This window comes from Nanorana parkeri, unplaced genomic scaffold (genome assembly GCF_000935625.1).
Source record: "Nanorana parkeri isolate BGI_ZX_2015 unplaced genomic scaffold, ASM93562v1 scaffold1554, whole genome shotgun sequence".
Taxonomy (NCBI): Eukaryota; Metazoa; Chordata; class Amphibia; order Anura; family Dicroglossidae; genus Nanorana; species Nanorana parkeri.
The window spans coordinates 56,623-71,501 of NW_017307822.1; the positions used below are offsets into that span (position 1 = coordinate 56,623).

At 40.3% G+C, this 14,879-nt stretch overlaps 1 pseudogene; it reads left to right on the top strand.

Moving 5' to 3' along the window:
• On the top strand, window positions 1-14,879 carry LOC108798768 (annotated as a pseudogene).

Genomic DNA, 14,879 nt, shown 5'->3' on the forward strand with positions numbered 1-14,879 from the left:
ATGATAGGAGATAGTAAGTATAAATGATGGTTTTTATATGTACAGTTAATAAAGAGTATCTTTTAGTGCCATTTACACCCATCCCAAAGACGTAGCTATTTTTATAGCCATGAAACACATCAGTAGTGTTTTTTAAACCTTTCTGTGACCAATATAATATCTACTTTTGGAAGGATCACTTCTTCAAGGATTTTGTTTTCCACATGGGCGCCTCTGCTGATCTCACTCTCCTGTTTTTTTTTGGAGCAAAAAAAACATCCAACATCTGCAGAATGTGTTGTGCCTCTTAGCACTGCAGATCATCTACTTCCTAAAACACAGCACCATCTAGTGCAAATAGAAGAACATTTACATGTGAAGGACTCAAGAGGTACAAGATTTTTTTCATAGTGCTTATAAAATAGTTAGAGATTCTTATCACTCTGGCAGTGGTTGCAAAAACTGGCACCGGTCCTTCTGATGACGACACAATTCCAAATAAAGAAAAACCATTACGTGATATGCAAAAATGATCTAATTAACACAGAATGTGATCTCACAGCCGGTTATGTGTATATAAAGGTCAAACAAAGTAACAAAATAAATGTTTTCAGAGGAAAAAGAGCTGGCAGTAGACATCAAGCCAATCCAAGTAAGTCACCACCTTCTTCTTTACTTAAATTGTTACTAAATTTGAACTGTCATGCTAACATTTGCCATCCTCGAGCCTCACTCTTTTTACTTTTTTGTCAGTATTGAGTGAGGAAATCTAGGCACAAAAATAATAATTTTGGGCAGATCTGAATATTAGCAGCCAAGAACGGTTCTTTATCTATATTAAAGGAGAACTATGAGGTGAGTGAAAATCACTCAACCTCATAGTTCGAGCCATAGTGTGACAATGAAACTGTTGTACGTCGGCTCAATAGATCTGGAAGTGAGCGAACACATACCGTCACCCGCTCACTTCTTGATCCTGTCCCTGCAGAGAGCCGTGACTGTCACTCACGGCTCTCTGCATGGATCCCCCCCTCCCCTGTCTGATCCTCCAGCGCTGACTGGCGGAATGGATGGGGGCGGGCAACTTATGAACAATTGGGCGGAGCTAGCCGTGAAAGCTAGCTCTGCCCAACTGTTTACAGTTGTAACAGGTGAGCCAATCATGGCTCTCACAGTTCTCTGTGCCCTGATTGGGCAAAGTCTTGCACCTGACCTGTGGCCAATCAAGGCTCACAAGGCACAGCGCCTTGCTGGGGCGCTTGGCGGCCCTAAAACTTGACCTTGATACCGAAAGAACGGTATTGGTGCATCCCTTCTTAAAACATTTTGATGTAAGTATAACTTTAAAATGGACCTTTACCTCCTTTCACTAACAGCTCTGCAAACTGATATGAATTAATTTTACATTTATTAGTTAAAGGAGAACTATGGGGTTCGGGTTTTCCCATAGTTCTCCTTAGGGTAACAGGATGACACAAACTAGCATTCTCCTGTCACCCTAAGCTCAGTATACTGAGACGTCGCAGCTGAAGCGGATCCCGACAATTATGTCTAGATCCGCCCAGCTGCGTGAGTGACAGCTGGCTCTGCCTATCTAGAGGCAGAGCTAGCTGTACCCGCCCCCTCCCCCGTCCGTTCCGCCTGTCAGCGCTGGAGTATCGGAGCGGGGAGGGGGAATCCAGTCCCTCCCCTGTCACGGCAGAGAGCTGTGACAGGATCGAGAGGTGAGCGAACGCCGGTATGTGTTCGCTCACCTCCCGATCTACTGAGCCGACCTGTGACAGTCTCATTGTCACAGGTCGGCTAGAAATATGAGGTGAGTGAAAAGCACTCACCTCAAGTTCTCCTTTAAATAAACACTTTTTTTTTTTACTGACAATTACTGTTTTTCCATCTCCTGGTCCTCTTTGGCATTAGTGATGCATCCTGGGAAAGTCACATCACCAGTTAATTGCTGGGAAATCTCATCTGTAAACTGCAAAATCTCAGGAGATCTCAGGGAGTATCCTCCTGGGATGATGTGCATAGTCACCAGTCCCAGAGTTCCAGGAGGTAAAGGGAAATTGATTAATCTGCCCTTAGTAAAAATGGCCACTGTGAGATGAATGGGGAGGAAAATAAAAATATATGAAAAGAATAAAAAACCTGCAACTATCTATAAGTATTTGTTTGTAGATTCCCATACCTAATCATGTATAGAGGTGCCATCATTGTCATTGTATAGATAATAGTAAAGTTCCCCTTTATATATAACATAATAGTTCACTCATAACGTGTCGACAGCCCATTTTGCGTATAAATGTTTTATCTTTTCAGAGAGGACATTCAAGTGAAGTTGCATGATTTCCTGAAATGATGCTGATAAATAGACGTAATGAGGAATAAATAAATAGACGTAATGAGGAATCACTTTGCTACAAGGGGAAGGAGCACCAAAAACACCAACAAGAAGTAAGTAAGTGATACTTTCGAAGGTGACCTTTGTATATGTTATATCAATATATGCAGAATTGATTAGCTGCTTTAATATGTTATTAAAGGTATTTACAGGAATGTGCTGGCGTTTTAGCATCATGGAATTACAAGGGGGAGCAGGAGCCTTTTGCTGTGCACCGGGGTCCCTGCAAGCATGGAGACTGAGCGGGAGGAGCTTTGAGCTGGTTTGAAAATATAACTTTGTATTTACAGGAAAACATTTAGAACAAAGAAAAAAATTATCCATATTACCCCGTCCTAGTCATGCTTTGATCCTTAAGGTATACAGGTTTTTATCTTTACCACTGCTCCCCCCCTCCACTCCAAATTATTATTATTATTATACAGAATTTATATAGCACCAACAGTTTCTGCAGCTCTTTACAATATAAGGAAGACATTACAATCACAATACAATTCAAGACAAGATGGTAAGGAGGGCCCTGCCCCTGAGGGCTTACAATCTAAAAGGGAGGGGCAAGTGATACAAGAGGAGGTAGCTGTGTGGAGATGAATTGTTTAAGAACGCATTGGTTGAGTGGTTAGTTTGAGGTGGGATAGGCTTCCCTGAAGAGATGGGTCTTAAAGGAGAACTATGGGGTTAGGGCTTACCCCATAGTTCTCCTAAGGGTAACAGGAGGACACAAACTAGCGTCCTCCCGTCACCCAAAGCTCAGTATACCGTGAGCTACACTACCAGTACGTGTTACTTAGTATTAGGGATATACTGTATGTTAGGTTAGTGTTACATCACGGTTAGAGTCATGCTCAGGCTGTATTCAGAGATGATAATAGTACCCACCTCCACTTTCTGATCATAATGTAATTCTATATGCTTGTACTCATTATAGGTTTGCTTTTTCAGCAGCTAAAAAAGGTGTAATGAGCTGTTTTTAATTTAATCTTCCTGTACATTTTTTTTGTAGAATTGACCTTCTATGAGAGATGGAAAATAACATCACTTTTCATCCTTATATTTTGGAGAATTCCACCCAATCCCTCAACAATTATGAATCAAAGGAAAAGCAGATTTTAAGGATTTTTCCATCATAATCTATTCTGTGACCTTTCTGCTGGGGACATCAGGCAATGGACTGGTTATTTGGATCACAACTTTGAAGATGAAGAAGACAATCAATGTGATGTGGCACCTATATTTAGCCACAGCCGATTTAATTTTTACCTTGTTCCTTCCTTTCACCATTGCTAACACAGCCCTCAATCAACACTGGCCTTTAGGGAGGTACATGTGCAAGTTAAGCACCATGCTCATTAATTTAAACTTTTATGCCAGTGTCCTCCAACTCACTGTTATCAGTATTGATCGCTGCATTTCCATCATTTATCCTGTGTGGTGTAGGAACCACCGATCTCCCAGAATGGCATCCTTTGTTGTTCTAGCTATATGGGTCTTAGCTTTCATTTTCAGTTCACCGTTCTTTATATTTTGAGATACACACAGTTTTAATAACAAGAGTATTTATTGCCTTTATATGTTTGATGGATATAATCTACGGTCCACAGTTGCATTGTCAAGAGAAACGGGTTTATTGGTTTTCCGATTTATTGTCTCTTTTTTTTATCCCTTTCACCATCATTGTGTCTTGTTACATAACAATCACCTTGCGCATCCACAGGAACCACATGGCTAAAACTAGTAAGCCTTTCAAGATTATTGTGGCTGTCATAATTTCCTTCTTTCTGTGTTGGTTTCCTTATCAGGTTTTTGCCCTCCTGGCACTGTCTGTAAAATATACCAAAGATAAGCGCCTACAGCATGTGCTTGGAGTTGGATATTCCTTAGCTAGGAGCCTGATGTATATCAACAGCTGCATTAATCCTATTCTGTATGTCTTTGTGGGTCAAGATTTTAAGAAGAAATTCTGGAGGTCCATCCACTCGATGTTTGAGAATGCTTTTGTGGAAGAATCTTCCAAATCGGATTGTGGTATTGACGCTAAGAACACAGAGCGCCTTCACGTTTTTGATCCTGAGAAGTTCAGCTGGTTTATGTTTGTCCACTCATTAATTTTGTGTTTTGCTCATATACACACTGAGTGGCCAGATTATTTAGACCACCTGATGTTTGTAGGCAAATTAGCTATAATTAGCTATAATTTTGCGCTGAAGTTGCTAGAGGGCCAGACCATTATAAATAGGGAAGCAGGTTGTTAACCACGACAGTAGAAGTGATTTTTTTCTGAAGATACGGGGAAACAACGCGATTTAACAGCCTTTGAACATGGGATGATTTTTGGCGCTCGGAGCCGTGGAACGAGTATCAGCAAAACAGCAGAATTAGTTAAATGTTCAAGAGCAGCTGTTGTTAAAGTGTTTAAAGACTGGACTGTCAGCCTAAAATCTGGGTCTGAACGTGTGAATTGTGGCCGTCAGCGACTAGTCAATGTTAGGGCAGAACGGAGAGTGGCAAGACTGGCACAAGACAACAGAAGGGCAACAGTGCAGTGTCAGATTCCTCGCATCACCTTTCAACATCTCGTGGAGTCACGAGGCGGCCCAACTAAGTAATCTCGTTGGATCATCTTGTAGTCCAACGAAGTACTGATGGGGTGGTCATAATAATCTTGCCACTCATTGTAGATCAAAGTGTAGCTGTTGTTACAGAGATTCACAAAAAAGTAAAGCTTCATTGTATCGCCTGTCTAATGGTTATAGATGCTAAGAATAAATTTTGATCTACTCATTCTGTCAGTTACCTTGCTTTACTTCCTCCTTCGTGACCACCATCACTGACACCCACAAGAAGGGGTTCCCCCCAGCTCATCTTTACCTTGTATAAACTGCTCTTCTCACTTTCTGTCTTGACAATACTGCTACTTTCTTTTTGGCATTCGATCTGTCCTGAATTGCATTTGGTCTCTAAGTGACACAGGCTTTCCAAAAAAGTTCAAAAGGGCCTGAAATTACAGACACTCTGCCTGTGCTAGATCCATAATATTTCCTTCACATCTGCTTAAGAGCAGTAGGAGGGGGTAAAGATGTAAGTGGCATAGAAGAAGCACTATTGAGGTTTTTGGGGTATACTTAGAGTGGCCTCAATTGGGAATCGTGACTTTGACCCAGAACGGCTACATTTCAGTTAAAAAAAGAAAACAATTTAAGGGTATAATAGACATCATAACTATGCTTATGATGTAACTTCCAAATCAATAAAATACTTTAAAATATAGCTCAATTTCATGAGAGCAACTTTTAACCAACTTATTAATTACTTAGACTGTCTTCTGCTTTTTTACTGGTACCTGATGAAAAAATGTGCATTTAACCCTTGCAGTGCAGGGGAAGCTCCACTGAAAGGGTAATTTTTTTTATAGTCCAAGAGATCAGCTTTAAACTGACACTAAATTCAGGTGTTAAATCCTAAAAATACATTCAAGTCCCTTAACTATTAAAAAAAATGTATCTTATTTGTGTATCACTCGGCTGTAGATCCTCAAATCATCTCTGAATTGGCGCTGACACTGTCCTTCCTCCTGGAGGGTTGCTACTTGTGTTCCCCATGGTCCCTGTGTGTGTTGTAAAGTAGTCACCGCTCCAAGCTTGCTCCCAGAATGGACTACAATCTCATGTTTAGTTTACTAATTTGTTTTGAGATTGTATACCATCATATAATGTTCTGTATGAATAAAGTATATACAGCATATTTGGACATTATGACAGATCTGCCTATCAAATTTAGTCCCCCTCCAGTGCTGCAATTTCCATGTCACCTTCCGTAGCCAATGGTCGCTATGAGAACTAAGGCATTCTGAAAGCTTGCATCTTTAATAACCTAAGTTAATCAATAAAGATAATCAGTTAAAATACAATCTTTCACCATTAATCAAAGGCTAACAAGGTACAATACTCTACACAGGTACAAATATAATAGTCTTGGAACATTTTGTCTTTTAATATATTTTAATATTTCCTTTGACTAAAAATATATGAGTGGAGTACAATGATGCGAGCCACATAGGGGGTAAGAATTCTGTCCATTCTTTTACAAGTAATTTTGGGGCATATTTACTGACAGGGTTGGCTTAAGGAAGGAACAAAGCATAAGGGCCAGAGCAGCCATTGTAATTAAGTATTGAAAGCGACACTAAACCCCAAAATTAAGTGATAAAATAAGATCTACAATGTAGTAATTTAATTATGAGCTTACTACAGTTTTCATTATCTGTCTTTAAATGCTTCCAAAAACAATCTCTTTTTCAATTCAGATAACTACCTGCCAGAGGGTAGCTACTTTTTCTTCTCCATGGTCCCTATGGGAGCTGAAAAATAGCCACCCTCTGTGCTTGTTCATGCGAAGGACTACAATCAGACGTCAGGAGGCATGAAGATCTCTCATGTCTCCTCTATAGAATCTTCCCCTCTGCAAAATCTCCACCCTCAAATCCTCCCCTGTAGACTCAGGAAGGATCACTGATCACTGCAACAATGATGTAAAGCTCAAAACGGATCTATATCCTCTGATTTCTCTTCTCCTCCTCAGTGCAGTGGTAAGCTGAATGTTTCATGCTTGTTATCTCAGCTAGTTTTGTTTTCTCTAAGTTTCTGAAAAAGTCAGCATGTGAGCCATCATCTCAATATGTAAATATGTGTAAGTAGAATTTTTAGGGTTTGTTAGGATCCCTCAGGAAAGCTACACTGCAGGGCTTTGAACCCTCAGTAGTGGGCCTCGAACCCAGGGGAAAGTTACACTGTAGGTTACATCCATGTCTCCTGATAGGACTTAACTCAAGTTGGGTTTTCCGGGATTCGACCGGGCTACCAGCTTCAGACAAGTACTTGGGAATACAGAAGTAAGTTACACTGAAGGGCCTTGAACCCACGTCTCCTGATAGGACTGAACTCAATTTAGGTTTCACGGGATTCGATCGGGCTACCAGCTTCAGACAAGTACTTGGGAATACAGAAGTAAGTTAAACTGAAGGGCCTCGAACCCACGTCTCCTGGTAGGACTTAACTCAAGTTGGTTTTCCCTGGATTCGACTAGGCTACCAGCTTCAGACAAGTACTTGTTAATACAGAAGTAAGTTAAACTGAAGGGCGTTGAATTCACGTCTCCTGATAGGACTTAACTCAATTTAGGTTTCCCGGGATTCGATCGGGCTACCAGCTTCAGACAAGTACTTGGGAATACGGAAGTAAGTTACACTGAAGGGCCTCGAAACCACGTCTCCTGGTAGGACTTAACTCAAGTTGGTTTTCCCTGGATTCGACCGGGCTACCAGCTTCAGACAAGTACTTGGGAATACAGAAGTAAGTTAAACTGAAGGGCCTCGAACCTATGTCTCCTGATAGGACTTAACTCAATTTAGGTTTCCCGGGATTCGATCGGGCTACCAGCTTCAGACAAGTACTTGGGAATACGGAAGTAAGTTACACTGAAGGGCCTCGAACCCACGTCTCCTGGTAGGACTTAACTCAATTTAGGTTTCCCAGGATTCGGGCTGCCAACTTCAGATAAGTACTTCGTAACCCAGAAGCACACAAAACAGTATATTCACTCTATATTCAAAGGGCTATTGTTAAAACAAAAAGGTTATATGTGAAACTAAAAGGGGGATGGTGGAGCATCAAGCAATTAAAATCATGCAGGTATGCAAAACTACAAGACTACTCATGATAGTAGCAATCATGAGGCAATCTTGGGGGAATTTGTAAAGTAAACAACCAGAAGACACAAACAGAGGTAAGAGATACAATTTGCAAAGACTAACATTTTAGAAACATCTCAAACGGCTTTCTGTGGAATATACTGAAAAACACAATTTTGCTTGCTCAGACATTAACTATGTATAACCCAGGAACAGGCCAATGAAATGAATGAATAATCACCCTTTCAGAGTTTAATGTCACTTTAATTATCTAAGTATTACTTTGGTAATACTTCTCATGTTTGCAGCACACTCCTTTTATTTTATTTTATCATAGTGGCGCAAGCATTTTCATATTTCTTCCAGCCATAGTGTGGGACTACCTGCTGAGAATTATTTGCAATAAATAAATCTGCAGTTTAAAAAAAAAAATGTTAATTAAAACATGGTAAGCAAATACAGTGCTATCTCATTGTAAAATTGCAAAATGAGTTGCACAAATTTGTTCTTGCCTAAGAATTAGTTTCCCCTTTGACTTGAAATCTGTTTCAACGAGGAAGCATTGCATACAGCTAAATTCTGCATGTACAGAGACAACCACTCTATTATACATCCACTCACTATGTAAAAAGCACCTAAAAAAGTTTCTGTTGTCAACTTTGTTCAAGGACCTAACAACTGGGAAAGAATTGTCTGGAGAAACTTCACTTCTTTTCATCACAGCTCAAGAACTGTAAGTTCACATTTTTTGCATTGACGTATTTCACATCAACCTTCTGCTATTATACTGTTTAACATTGTTAGTCTAAAGCATACATATAAGTTAAGATTAATTAAGAATTAACAATATAGAAAATTAAGAAAAACATAAAAAATTAAGAACATTGTTTTTTTTTAAATATAGAGATTATTAAAAACATTTTGGACATTAGTTAGTCTAAAACATAGGTATAAGTTAAGATGAATTAAAAGGAGAACTATGAGGTGAGTGAAAATCACTCAACCTCATAGTTCGAGGCGACGTGTGACAATGAAACTGTCACACGTCGGTTCAATAGATCGGGAAGTGAGCGAACGCATACCGTCGCTCGCTCACTTCTCGATCATCTCCTTGCAGGGATTCCCCCCCTTCCTGCTCCAATCCTCCAGCGCTGAGTGTAGGAACGGACAGGGGACGGGGCGGGTACAGCTGCCTCTGTCTCTATATAGACAGAGCCCACTGTCATTCACGCAGCTGGGTGAATCTCAACAGTTATGACGGGATCCGTCCCAGCTGCGGCGGTCCCAGTATACCGTGAGCTGTAGCTCGCAATATAGTGATCTTTGGATGACGGGAGGACGATAGTTATGTCCTCCACTAACCCTTAAGAGAACTATGGGGAAAAACACTTATCCCATAGTTCTCTTTTAAGACTTAAGAATATAGAAAATTAAGAAAAAAATAAGAATATTGTTTTTGCCTAACTATAGAGATTTAAAAACATTTTGGACACTAGGGTGGTGTAAGAATAAGGTGAAAATTAGTAAATGTAGGCTAATTCATCAAATAATTTAAAAATGCTTGCACCATAAATTTTGTGACTGTTCATTTCCATTGTCCAATCATGTGTAGATAAAGTAAAGAAATAGGATATTTTTCCACATTATTGAATCATTGAAGGGAATCTTTACACATTTTATTGTGTGAACATTCTGAAATGGGTTGATTTACTCAAGGCAAATAGACTGTTTTCTTTGCAAGGGAATTTTCACTTTGCAAGGGAATTTTCTTTCATCTTAGTGAATGTGGTAAACATTTACTTTGCAATAACTAGTCATGTGCAAGGAAAATAATAATTTAAAAAAACAGTAGTTTTGCTTGCACATCATTTAGATCACCAGCCCAACTCTGTGGTAATTTAACCTGTAATACTGAGGCATCCTGTGAGCACAGAGCATTATGAACTCTCCCCTTGGGGGCTTGTTTCCTCACTGCCCTGCACCCACATACAATGACACAGTGAACAGAGCTGAATCACCTCATTGCCCCTCTCTGCATCATAGAGGACCACCCTGCATCACAGAAGAGGCAAAGAGGATCCTGCATGTCATAATTGACCTGAAGATAAAAGGTCAATATAAAAGGTGAGCTTGGAGTTGACATTCAACATTAGCTGGTGAACTGATATTTTTTAGAAGAACATATGCGGCTTACAAAGAAGTCAATCATAACTGCCTATCTATTAAACTGTTAAGGTGACGTTGGCTATGTTGCTAATATATGTGATTCTATGTGATTGGACAAACACTATCTGTCTGTTAGCTGCGTCCCCCATTATTACAAGGCTCTAGCTGTGTACTGTGCGTGACTGCAATATGTTTCTCTTGTTGTCACCATTCTTGATGTCTGACTCTGGCCTTTTGCAGATTGCATACGTTATAAATAGGCCACTTCCCAATTCTTTTAGAAAGGAACTGTTGCTTAACATCCTGTGTTTTCCCATTTAGAAAGTCAAGTCAACGTAGATGTTATGATGAAATCAAAATGAAGACAGACACGGAGAGACTAAGCGGAGGGGCTACATGACTGAGGGGAGGAATAGTCCCGGGAGAAAGGGTTAAAAATAAAATGGGAATAGCTGCTCTTACCTGATTGGACGTGGGAGTCAGGTGTCCAGGAGGAGCCGCATGGGAAGGAACTGCGAGGGCTGAGGGACGTCCTCTTTCTGGAAATCGACGAAGGAAGCAGGTTGGCCCACCCTCCCTCCCTGAATGTTGTGGTTATGGGGGTTGGGGGGGTTTCTTTTGTCACGGCAGCTTGGCGGGTTAGGGGGTCTTTGGGGGGTCTACAAAATTGGAGTTCATTACAAAAATGGGGGGCCCTCAGCTGGTATGGGTGCTTCCCCCTGTTGGTGTCCGGATTTGTAAAGGGCGGGGCCTGGCCCCCTGGGAACCCAGAAGGAGTAAGTGTCCTCGAGCTGGTTGTGGTGCGGCTGGGGAAATGGGTGGAGTGTTAAGATAGGCCTTTTTGGGCTGGCGGGCACCCAAAGACCCCTTCTCAGGTCAACCATCGTTTAAAGTATTATTTTTTGTATATTTGGTTTATTACTTTGGTTATTGTTAAAGTTGTTGGTTTAATAAAAGGGCTGCTGTGGCCGTTTAAATCCATGTCGCGCAGTCAGTCTGTTTATTGGATTTTTAACGGAGGGACAGAAAATTGACGAATCCATCAGTCGTGTTACAAAATCAAAATAACAATTGTATTGTTATACTGTCTGTCTGTCTATCTATCTATCTATCTATCTATCTATCTATCTATCTATCTATCTATCTATCTATCTATCTAGATATTTATTCTTCTTATAAAGTTGCACTTAAAATTACCACAGTTAGGTATTTATACATTGTTCAGATTTTACTGAGTGATACTGGGAAGTTCTGTCAAGAGAGAACATCCTGTTTTGAAGATTTTCTCGCATTGGTTAATCTTCACCAACCATCTACCAGCCTGTGGAGAAGGTGCAAAACTTGCATTTCCATCTGCACATCAGCTTGGCTACCCACTGTGTGAGCAGGAAGACCAAATCAAGGGAACAGTCTCATGTTAAGTGATTCAGTGGATCCCACTGCATTCATTTGTTGGGCATGAACCATCCTAACATTGCACCAGCAGAGGAACTGGAACTCAAAAGTTTAGAGTGGACTTATGGGCAAAATAAAAAACATATATGATGAAGTCCGTCACTGGCAGTTTTTGCTTTTATGAGTCCCCTCTGTAACATAGTTTTATTACTTGTTGATCTGAACAGTGCATCAGTTATTGTCCAGGTCATTGTGTAAACATGAAGACAGCAATAGGATAGAGCAGGGGTAGCCAAACTCAGGCCCTCCAGCTGTGGTGGAATTACAAATCCCATGATCTCACCTTTATCTGGGAGTCATGTCTGTGGCTTTGAGAATCTTGCAATGCCTCGTGGAATTTGTAGTTCCACCACAGCTGAAGGGCCGGAAACAGAAACCACAATCAACAGAAGATTTCCTCCTTCATCTGGAGTTAGGGTTTAAGGGTAAATATATGAGGGAAGCCCAATAGGTTCTTACCCTCACCATGATCTAGATGTGCTAGGGATCTAAAATTTTGCAGGTTTATAGGTGGATATCTTAGTAATATGCATGCCGATTTTTCTTTTTGAAGGTCGTGGTGAATTATAGTTAGAGCCAAGTGAAATGGAGTAGGTGTTATGCTGGACAAATTTGAATACCGAGCCGTGATTAGGTTCCTCCATCTTCAAGGGAAATCTGCCCAAATAATCCATGAAGAGATGTCAGCTGTGTGTGGAGAGGATTGTCCATAGGCTATGAATCTCTGCCCCTGAAGGTGCCAGGTCAGGTGAGTAAGGTGGTGGCTGATTTGGAAACATTCTTCAATTCAGCTGACTTTCCGGTTCAGCTATTTTGTCCTAGATTGTTCACTTCTCCTGCCATCTCCAAACTCTTCACCCTTTAGTGAATAACCATATAAATGTCTAGTAGCCACCACACAAAAGGAGATGGGGGCTACACTATATTATTTGTTCTTTGGTTAAGAAACACTTTAATGAATGTATGTGCTTTTATGTATTTGTTTTTTCTATAAACTTATAATACATTTCTTGTTTCTGTAGGAAACAACAGTTTCATCTTTACAAATTTAATGGAGAACATTTTAATTTCGAACTGGACCTCCATCTTCAATGCCAGTGATGGTTCACAAGGACATTGCATCCACTTCACCAAAGAAGATAATCACATTGCTCAGAACATTAACATTTTCTCAGCTGCCGTCTGCTCTTTGGTATTCCTAGTAGGGATAACAGCCAGTGGATATGTTATCTGGATGAAAGTCTACAGACTGGAGAAGACATTCCGCTCAGTATTGACCCTTCATTTGTTCATCTCTGGATTCATTTGGTCACTATTTCTGCTACTAAACATTGTCTATTTTGCCCGCGGCAATAATTGGCCTCTTGGTTCTTTCTTGTGCCAGCTCCAAAACTTTTTGTTCCACCTCAACATGTTCATTAACGCTTTTATTCTCACCTTGTATAGCATTGATTATTGTCTTGTTGTGATGCGGCCCATAAAATACAATGTCTACAGGAGACCTCATTTGGCCTCAATAGAAGCCATAGTTTTCTGGATTTTTGCTGTCTGTGTCAGTATTCCTTACTCTTTCTTCAAAACCACCTATGAATGTTACAATAGAATCAGATGCTCCAATAGATTTGATGACACTGAAATAACTGGCGTCTGGAAACATGGGCATACGGTCATAGGGACGATGGCATTCATTATAGGGTACTGCATTCCACTCATAATCATATTTTCATGCTTTGTTGTTACGAATGTGGTTTATCATCAAAAGAAGACATCAAAATATACCCCAGCCCTAAAGATGATCTTCACCTTTCAGACGTTGTTTGGTGTTTGTTGGTTGCCATATCACGTGCTCTCCTTAATAAAACTTACTTCTGGAGAGAAAAACCCAGATGGAGTTACGGAAATGGTTCACCCAATCACAATAAGCTTGGCTTCTCTGAGTTGTGCGGTCTATCCCATTCTTTATGCTTTCATATCCCCAGATTTCAAAAAGAGATTACCAAAATACCGGAAATAACCAGATGGACATTTTATTTTGATGTCTAGTTTTAAGAAACGTTCAGAACTGTTTGAATGTAAGTGAGGCTTAGTATAATTTATGCTTTTTTAATCATTTTATTGTATGTTAATAATTCTGTTTTACATTTTCTTTTGTTCATTCAACACGATTCCTGTTCTTATTTTTTTTTTAGAAAAAACTGTGATATTTATGTAACCATTCAAAGGAGTAATTGAAAAACTTATAGCTGTGGAAAGATTGACAAACTGTTGGTATGTTAAAATTTCCAAAAAGGCACAGGTCAAGCAATATTTTTTTATGATTCCACCTATTCAACTACAATTTCAAATGTTGTATACTTTTTATACGTTTCATACGTTTTTAAAAAAAAATATTCTGCCTATAAAATATTTGTACATCTGATAATGTTATCTTATGTATTTTGGTTTTTCTAAATCTGCAAAGTCTGCAAACCTTTTTTTTGGTAGTTTTGGATAGAGTCGGAAATGGTCAAAAATAGTACTAGGGAGATTTCCCCACCCTTCCTGGAGACTCAAGAGAAGGTGAGAGGAAGGATCTCCAAAGCGAGGGGAAATATCCCCTCAAGCCAGGTATACATGGTTCTATTTTTTTTTTTCGTTCAACCAATGGGCTGAATGAAAAAAATAGAACAGAGTACTCCATCAACGCTTGATCGAGGAATCCTCCACTGTTTCCTTTACATCCTGACAACAGCCGTCGGACACTGTCAGAATACCTGTAATACTATGGCTGGCCACACATGTGCTACTGCACATCAGCGTGGTCTCGTCTTCAACATTTTTTGAAAAAACAAGCTAGTGCGCAGGTGCATGCAACGTAGCTTACGCGCAAAGATGCGCTGATGGCTGGCGCACAGGATGTGACGAGCTTCACCTCGTAGATGGGCCTATATAAACCAGTCTGCCCTTCAGTTGCTGAACAGTCTTTCAGCTAGTACTTGTATTCCTGTTACTCTACTGTTTCCTTGCTCCCTGTGTATTGAGCCGGATTGCCTTTGACTTTGCCTGATTGCTGCCTTCCCCTGACCTCTGCCTGTTCCTGGATACAACCTCTGTCTTCTGCCATTGTACTTCTCTGCCCGACCAGTGTGACCCTTGGCTCATCTGACCACGCTTCTTCTCTCTGTCTCTCAGGGCAATGGACACTGGGACAACTAG